Source organism: Rhipicephalus microplus, chromosome 3, assembly GCF_043290135.1.
Source record: "Rhipicephalus microplus isolate Deutch F79 chromosome 3, USDA_Rmic, whole genome shotgun sequence".
Classification (NCBI taxonomy): Eukaryota; Metazoa; Arthropoda; class Arachnida; order Ixodida; family Ixodidae; genus Rhipicephalus; species Rhipicephalus microplus.
Window position 1 is genome coordinate 7,184,788 of NC_134702.1, and position 8,253 is coordinate 7,193,040.

The 8,253-nt window shown below is 44.4% G+C and overlaps 1 non-coding gene across 1 annotated transcript; it reads right to left on the reverse strand.

Annotated features, from left to right (window-relative positions):
- Positions 1 to 6,953: 6,953 nt before the first annotated feature.
- Positions 6,954 to 7,026, reverse strand: TRNAT-CGU (transfer RNA threonine (anticodon CGU)). Its single transcript has one exon. It is a non-coding gene; the product is annotated as a tRNA-Thr (tRNA).
- Between the last annotated feature and the right edge of the window lie 1,227 nt (positions 7,027 to 8,253).

Here is an 8,253-nt window from a genome sequence, read left to right on the forward strand (position 1 = left end):
AAGTATTACACCAATCTTTCGAAGGGAATGTTCCCGAATCTGGCTTTTCTCGTTCTATTAAAAAAAACGAAAAAAAAGAAGACCTGATTCAAGACACCTTGGCACTGCCGTTGTCTCCGGCTAGCTTCGTTAGCGAAAAGGCGTTAGCGGCATATGCCGAGAGGAAGAAGCGCATTGAGCTTGTCAGTTGGAAATGAGCGCCTTTCTCCTTATCGCGCCGAGATTTCCGTCGTAGAGGCAGGCACACTCTGACTGATTCTGTCACCGTTTGGCACACACAGACATGGCTACGGGGCTGCAGGATCCACGGTGGCCAGCCTTAATCCCGCGAGAACCCATTAGGCTGGCAGTCTTTTTGCTATCTTTCACCACGGCGCCGTCCTGGGACGCTAAGCGAGTATGGAATGGAGCGCAAAACTTTATTTCAAATCAATTCTTCCGGCATAGGTGGAGCCCTCAGTCAAGGGCCTTTCTGGCCTTTGCCATTTTGCGAGCCCGCTCCCCGATTGTTGTGAAACCGCGCGAGTTGGCCGAGTGACGGTCGCACACTTCTTCATCTCGTGCCAGAAGAAAGCGCTCGTCTGACGTGCTCTTCTGTAGCACTTTTCGACTCGCTCAGAAAAGAAGGTAGGGATGAAATGGCGCAAAATGTTTTACGTATAAGCGAGGCGAAGATGGAACAGAGACGGCACCACTGCCAGAAAGGGGAGGAGGAACTGCGTGCGCGTTGCTGTCAATGGCTGATGTGGACTTTCGGCAATCGATGAGGAAGGGAGCTTTCGAGAGGCGGTGGTGCAAAGGTGGATTTATAGTAACGCGATAGCGTTAAAGAGCTTCTTTCGCATAAATTCCGACGTCGGCGTCTTTGGTTGTGAGTCAAAATTGTGTTATGCGTGACCGCAAAATTGAGAACGATGAAAAAAAAATCATGGATCAGAGTCGATACCGAACCAAGGTTGTGGGTGCGAGTGGGGATTGAACTCGGGTCGTTTGCGTGACAAGCGGCTATTGTGCTACATTGCAGGGCATCTGATTTTTTCCCCCGTTTTTCTTTTAATACTAGGAAATGTGCTTGTGAATACAGTGTAAACAACTTTCTCTGCTTGGAAATGCAGTGAAAGTACTTTTCATGCTTTGCAAACACATGTGTCTTGTATACGTGCTTCATAATGAAACTTGAAATGTTGCAGTAGTAATGCGTGGTACAAGTACGCTTTGCCAGCGGGCGTCCGAACATGTGATTACCACCATAATGGCTTCGTCGTTCAAAGCCGGTCGCCCACTACAAAAGGCGCACATGCTAGTGCCCTTATTCTCTTTAGGCCACGTAGTGGGTGCATAGCAAGTTCGAGAAGGTTTCATGAAGTAAGTGTTTGAAGCACTATGGGTATAGGATGTCGCTATCGCGTTCAACTACTAAAGGCGAAGCGTTAGGCTCATCCGATGGACCAGGCCGACATGGCGGCGTACTACTGCCTAATATAGGTATACATGAAATGTGAATCACAGCCAACTTGTGTTATAGAAACAAATCGCCAGCGCGGCTTTACGTGACTGAGTGAGGTGAAGAAACAAACTGCGCGAAAAACGAGAGACCAGACGAAGAAGTACGCATACAGAGCACTGCATGCACTTCTTTGTCGGTTCTTTCGTTTTTCGCGCTGTTTGTTTTTTCAATTATGCCGTACCAACATGCCCAAGCAACCATTTTCGCTGAGTAAGGTGCAAACTGTCGGACAAAGTATTGTGAGAGGGGTTGAGGAATGGGAAGGAATTCACTCTAGGTGGTTAACGCGCGGTTCTTTATTGCAATGGTTATATTCTTTTTATATTGATAAGAAAATAAAAGTGGCAAAAACTGAAATAAGTTACAGTACGATAGCGTTAGATAATAAGAAAGAGATGCAAAATAAAGGCAAGGAAGGGTAGATATATGCTTGCGGGGAGAAATTCGTAAACACGGAGCAAGTGTGCTGTAGCCGACGTTTCAATAAGTGGACTTGTATTTGAAAGGCTGCAACTCATTGTATACTTCTTACCTTCTCCTATAATATAAACAAATTACGAAGAGTGGGTAACTGCGAAAGCAAAGGAGGCAAAGCCGTAGTGAATCAGGACTCGATCGGAAGGGTGAAAAAAGAAAAAAGGGCTGGCTGGCAAGGTAGGTAGGCAAAGGAGGAATGGATGCCCCGTCGCGGGGGTCTAGGTACTCGGCTGCTGACCCGCAGGTCACGGGATCAAACGCCGGCTGCGGCGGCTGTATTTCCGATGGAGGCGGCAATGTTGTAGGCCCGTGTGCTCAGATTTCGGCGCACGTTAAAGAATCCCAGGTGGTCGAATTTTCCGGAGCCCTCCACTACGGCGTCTCTCATAATCATATCGTGGTTTTGGGACGTCAAACCCCACATATCAAACTATCATCAAGGGAGGGATGGACACATGTCACAAAATTTTTGCTGTTAGAAAAAAGAAACTCACGTGTGTGAACATGGCCTTGCTGGTACATTATTCACAGCAAAAAAAAAAAAAAACACGTACAAGACCAAACACTACTAGCGCAAGTCCTTTTTGGTATATGACGTCTTTGTTGTTCGTGCTATTTTGTACTATGAGAGGAAACCTGTTGCAGCCTTGAGAAAGACAAGTTCACATTTAAAACGTTGGATCCAGCATACACGGCCCGCTAAGGAATGTCTTACAATGAAGGGAACACATACATTGTGTGTCTGGAACGTTGTAGCCAGACGAAGGATATAGCTTTATTTCTAGATAGATTTAGGTGCTCCATAAAAACCCTGGATGGTCGAAACCTCGACTATGACGTCCCTCGTATTCATATCTCGGTTTTTCGAACTATATACCGCCGTCAATTTTTACTAATATTATCATTGATATTTATATTGTTACGTGTAGGGAGCAATAAACATTCCAGGTTAAAGTAGGTGTCACTTATGCTTCCCTCATGGTTAACTGAGTCTGTCTAATAAAATAAAAACGTGGTTCCCATTTCAATACTTACACTCGACAATAAAAAAAAAAACAGCGTGAGCTGTCTTGGTAATCTACCTATGGCTATTTGATGCTTACAAAGCTGTTCAAGTAAGGCAGTATAATGCTCCGATGAAAATGGCGTGCTATATAGCGCGTCATGTATGCGCTCTTTTCCCATACATGCCAACCGTGCTATTCAGTTTTCAGTCGCGATTAGCAGCAGCTGTGTGTGTCCTTGTGCGGGATCCGTCGTCAGATGCCTCCCTTACCGCGCGTACCTGCTGTCGTGTCGTCGCGCTTCTTGCATTTTTCGGCGCAGAATCTCATCGCAGGTTTTGTTGCATAATAAATTGAACCGGCCCCGTGGAAAGTAAAGACCGGTGGATAAAAAAAAATCCCGAGTGCGAGTAATGCATAGCTGCATGAGTGGCGAGCGAGCCGAACACGTGCCTGGAAGCACCTCTCTCTTGTCGTTCACTGCAGCGGCGGAACTCTGTGTGTATTGATTACATTACATTATTCGAAAAATCTCCCTACGTGCGCACCGAGGTTCAATATTGAAGAGAACGTGCCGGGGAGTCTATTCCGAATACGTGCTCGGATCGCTTCGTGTGGACGCTATTAACAGTGCGTGTTGTTTAACTCCTCCAAGAAGTGGGCGTGTCAGAGGCCACGGACTCATGCACAGCATTAACGCTTTCTTGCGTTCGATTCACATAATTACCGATTACCGCCAATGCTGTTGGGTGATGTCGGCAATGCAGTCAACGACGCGGGTGCAATGATGTTCCAATTCTTGAGATATTTGTAGTGCGGACGTTTCCGTAGTATACTTTTGTCGTTTGATTTTGTAGATGTGCATGGCATAGTGCGAATTTTATGTACGAGGTTATTACACCAATAAGAGTAGAAAATACAGCGGAAGCTGTTAGGATATTACTTCAAGGGCCAATTTTGCCGCTGTTGTAGCGCGGCGCCACCGCCGGTGTACGTCGGTGGCCGCTGCCAGGCAAAACGAGAAAGAAAAGAATGATATCAATAAAAATGCCCAAGTAGTGTAACAAAACAGCCCGTTGGGATAGTTAGTAATGGTTCATTGTGAATGCAAGAAGTGGGTGTGGGAAGCTATGTGTTTGTTGAATCGTGAATAAACTTCCACTTGCGAGTGCGTGCCTTGTCTTCTCCAGTCCCTGTTACGTGCTGTGCTCCTCTTCTTCCATTAGCAATAAGTACGCAGAGTAGAATAGGATTCGAACCAGGACCTCTGAGTGGCAGCCCAGTATTCTACCACATAATTACGCCGGTGCTTGAAACTCTGTGGCAAAGAGACCCTGTGCAGGCTTCACGTAGGGCGAGGGATCCCATTAACATCTGTGACATTGTTGTTGTGGTTGTTGTTCTCCTATTGTTAGTGACATTGTTCTGGAAGAGTGAAATACCGGCAAGTATCGCGTAGGGGCCGCAAGCCTGCTTGTACTAATTGCCCGAAGACTGTTAAAAAAAAAAAAACTCTAGTAAGGCCGTTCTTCCAGCTTTCTCCGTGACTGTACTGCACCTTCCGCGCAGGTTGTGCGATTTCTTATTGATTTTTCATTAATTATTATCCCTTTGTGATTTCACAGCAAAAACAAAAATACACAGGAAAGGAGATATCTGACGATGGCAGAGCTGAGTGCCAGCATAGTGTCTCCATTTCTTTCTATTAAGAGGGGAGAATTGCTGTACTAGATTTAACCACCTTTTTACACACTGTGTAACGGAAACGGGGACATTCGTCCGACAACTTTAGTAACAAAAATGTGTGCTCACCATGAAAACGGGTTCTTTCTCTCGAATCCCATTTCCTTAAAAGTTCAACAATAAACATTTCTGTGCAGAGGAAAGAAACTATTTTGGTGGTAAGGCGAGAAATTTTAAAACTATAGTAATTGATAGCTAAGCTTTAGAGTATGCTTTTTCAAGACTTTATCTGTTTTGTACTTAACTAAAGCGTTCTAATTTCTACGAGTGTTTTTTCCAAGAAATAATAAGAAATTCTCGAAAGTGAAACGTCCTCTGTAGCAATCGTTGGGACCTCACGAAGCGGATCTTACGGGATCTTCAGAGGAGCAGCCGTAAAGCCCATCGGGATAGATACGTGTCAATTTCCCTCTGGACATTGCACAACCTCTCCTTGTACCACGTTGAAGAAATTGCCGCTTTTCTCTTTACTTTTTCATGCCGGGACAATTTCAAGTGTATACAGCATTGCCTAACGGTTCTTGCCATTCTGGTTTTAAGGTTGCTGCAGAAGTTTCGAGTGAGTTCCAGCGGTAATTCTTATTCTTCACGTTTTCTTGCGATTACCATGGTGTTTTGCAAATGTTAGAGAGCAGGGCTTGTGATTTTGCTTCTCATTGTTCTGAGTTCTACACGCGCCTTTTCTTGGTTTTAAAATTTAATGCCCTAGTACGTTTCTGAGACGCAGTAAAAACAGATTGACAGTGTGTCTAGCCGTAAGTACGTATGCACTGTGTGTGTGTATGTGTGTGTGTGTGTGTGTGTGTGTGTGTGTGTGTGTGTGTGCGTGCGTGTGTGTGTGTGTGTGTGTGTGTGTGCGTGTGTGTGTGTGTGTGTCACTCTCTGTACCTCCCAATCGAGCACGCCAGACCGACATGGGTCATAATGCAGGATGTACACAATACACTGCTATAAAACTGGCGCCTTGTTATTGTGACCGCTTGCACTCGCTGAGGTTTGATGGCAAAACGTACGGCATTTTTACGAGCCCAGGTAAAGCACAACGCTCTTCTATTCGAGTGAACGAAATGGTTGCGCTGTCTGGAGGAACGCCGACTTCGCTTCAATAAGAGATCATCAATGTGCGCGTGTGTGTAGCTGGGGTACAGCTCTATACGACTCTGGGATATGCCATTTCAAACTTTCAATTGTTAAAGTATTCGCTTTGGTGTACTCTCCAGACTCTTGAGTGCTCATGAAGTTTTATTTCTTTTTGATGTAATGCTTTTCCTGTGAAGTAACTCACTGAATTTCAAACTTTGCTTTTATCTGAAATTTGACTTGCTGGTCAATAAACTCGGGAGTTTTGGGGGCGAAGCTCCTTAAGGCGTGGCCTGTGCGTCCCCTGTACGTAGCCACCTTTCGTTTAGTTCTTGCAGTGCTCACTAGATGGCTACACTTGTAGCTGATAATGAAAAGATGCAAGATGTTATAAACTAGTCTGCGGTACTTCTAATTAATGATGGAAGACGCGAGATATTATAAAATAGGAATGATGTCACATATGGCGCGTGTCATTGGTGGAAGGCGGCGGGGTTCGATTTGGTGCGGCGACGTTCGCTAGGGGGAGCGTTGAATCGAGTGGGCAAAATGTACGGAGGATTCGTGGTTTACCAGGTTTACCTCCGGAGCTTCGCCCACTGATCATCATTCACTTCGTGGATATGGCGGCACTTTTTTTTCACTGCGTTCAAAATGCAAGTTACGGCGTGATTCGCCTGTAGATTTTGGAAACCTTCACGGACATGAAACTTTTTGGCGTGCGCCTATCGCTCGGTTTTGTGCACTCGTCATTAAAAAAAAAAAAAGCTTCTATGAGTGTTTGTTAGGAAATGCACTCTAAGAGAAACTGTTCATGGGCAATTGGTAGAACATTCGAAAATCTTAGAGCGCAAACGCACGGCACGTATACACAAAAGCACGCAACCCAATATTCATGCGTTGGTGTATATATATATATATATATATATATATATATATATATATATATATATATATATATATATATATATATATATATAAAGTAAGGGAAAGAAGTGTATACCTAAGGGCTCGTTTTTCCGTGTTTTTAACACAATAATAATGAGATATAACAGACAGTAATGCCAAGGAATGTACAGGGGAAGTTATTAACATTAATGGAATGTAAATAAGAAGAAAGAAAAGTGGATGAAAAAATTACCAACTGTAAGCAGGAATCGAACCTACGACCTTCGAATTACGCGTTCGATGCTCTAACCACTGAGCTATTACAGCGGCCCTCTCTCCATCCACTTTTTTGGGTTTATCTGTGAATTTAGAAGTAGGAGCGACAGTCAGCGCCATCTATAAGCCAAACAACGAGTGTGAAAACACTCTTATGCGCACTCTTATGCGCACATGCGCATAAGAGTGTTTTCACACTCGTTGTTTGGCTTATAGATGGCGCTGACTGTCGCTCCTACTTCTAAATTCACAGATAAACCCAAAAAAGTGGATGGAGAGAGGGCCGCTGTAATAGCTCAGTGGTTAGAGCATCGAACGCGTAATTCGAAGGTCGTAGGTTCGATTCCTGCTTACAGTTGGTAATTTTTTCATCCACTTTTCTTTCTTCTTATTTACATTCCATTAATGTTAATAACTTCCCCTGTACATTCCTTGGCATTACTGTCTGTTATATCTCATATATATATATATATATATATATATATATATATATATATATATATATATATATATATATAGTGGGAGTAATAATTCAATGGGCCAGTTAGTCTTCGTGAAGGTATGGGATATGGCACAACGGGAGCGTTGTCAACAAGGATAAATATATTTATTTCCCAACAGTTTCGGGAGGGGACCTACCTTCATCAGGGGATGAGTTATACTGACATGAACTTCCTTGCTGCCGCGTCCCTCTCGCCTTGAAAGACGTTTGCGAGAGTGAGAGGGAACTGGAAGAAGGAAAAAAAAGAGAGAAAAAAGACGGAAAAAGAAAGAAAAGAAAGAAAGTAAAAAAGAGGAAGAACCACTGTCAACACTGAAAACGAAGCCAACTGTCCGTCTACATCCACCTACGGTTCATATCACGTGCTGTTCAGTTCTTGGCGTGTGTCGGGCCACCCAAGATTGTCGCCGCGGTGCCGGGAGGGTCCGGGACGGCGTGCCTAAAGAAAGGGGTTTCCCCGTAATTGGTCGTTTGGTCGTTCGGCGGGCGGCGGGCGGTGTGTGTAAAGGAAAGGTTTCTCGTTAATGGGTCGGTCGGCTATTTACCTTTAATCTTCGTCCGTTTCCCTTCAACGGTCATGAAGTCATAGGCGAACGTAAACACTTTGTATGTGCATGTGAAAAAAAAAAAAAAGGACAGTGTACACGTACGAGTCAGTCAGAAAAAAGCATGGTCTCCAGCTATCAACCTTTGTCACCAATTTTCTCCTGGCTTACTTCTCGGAGGCAGTTGAGTTTTCCGGGGTCCTCATTGATACCGGCTACTAATGTACGAAA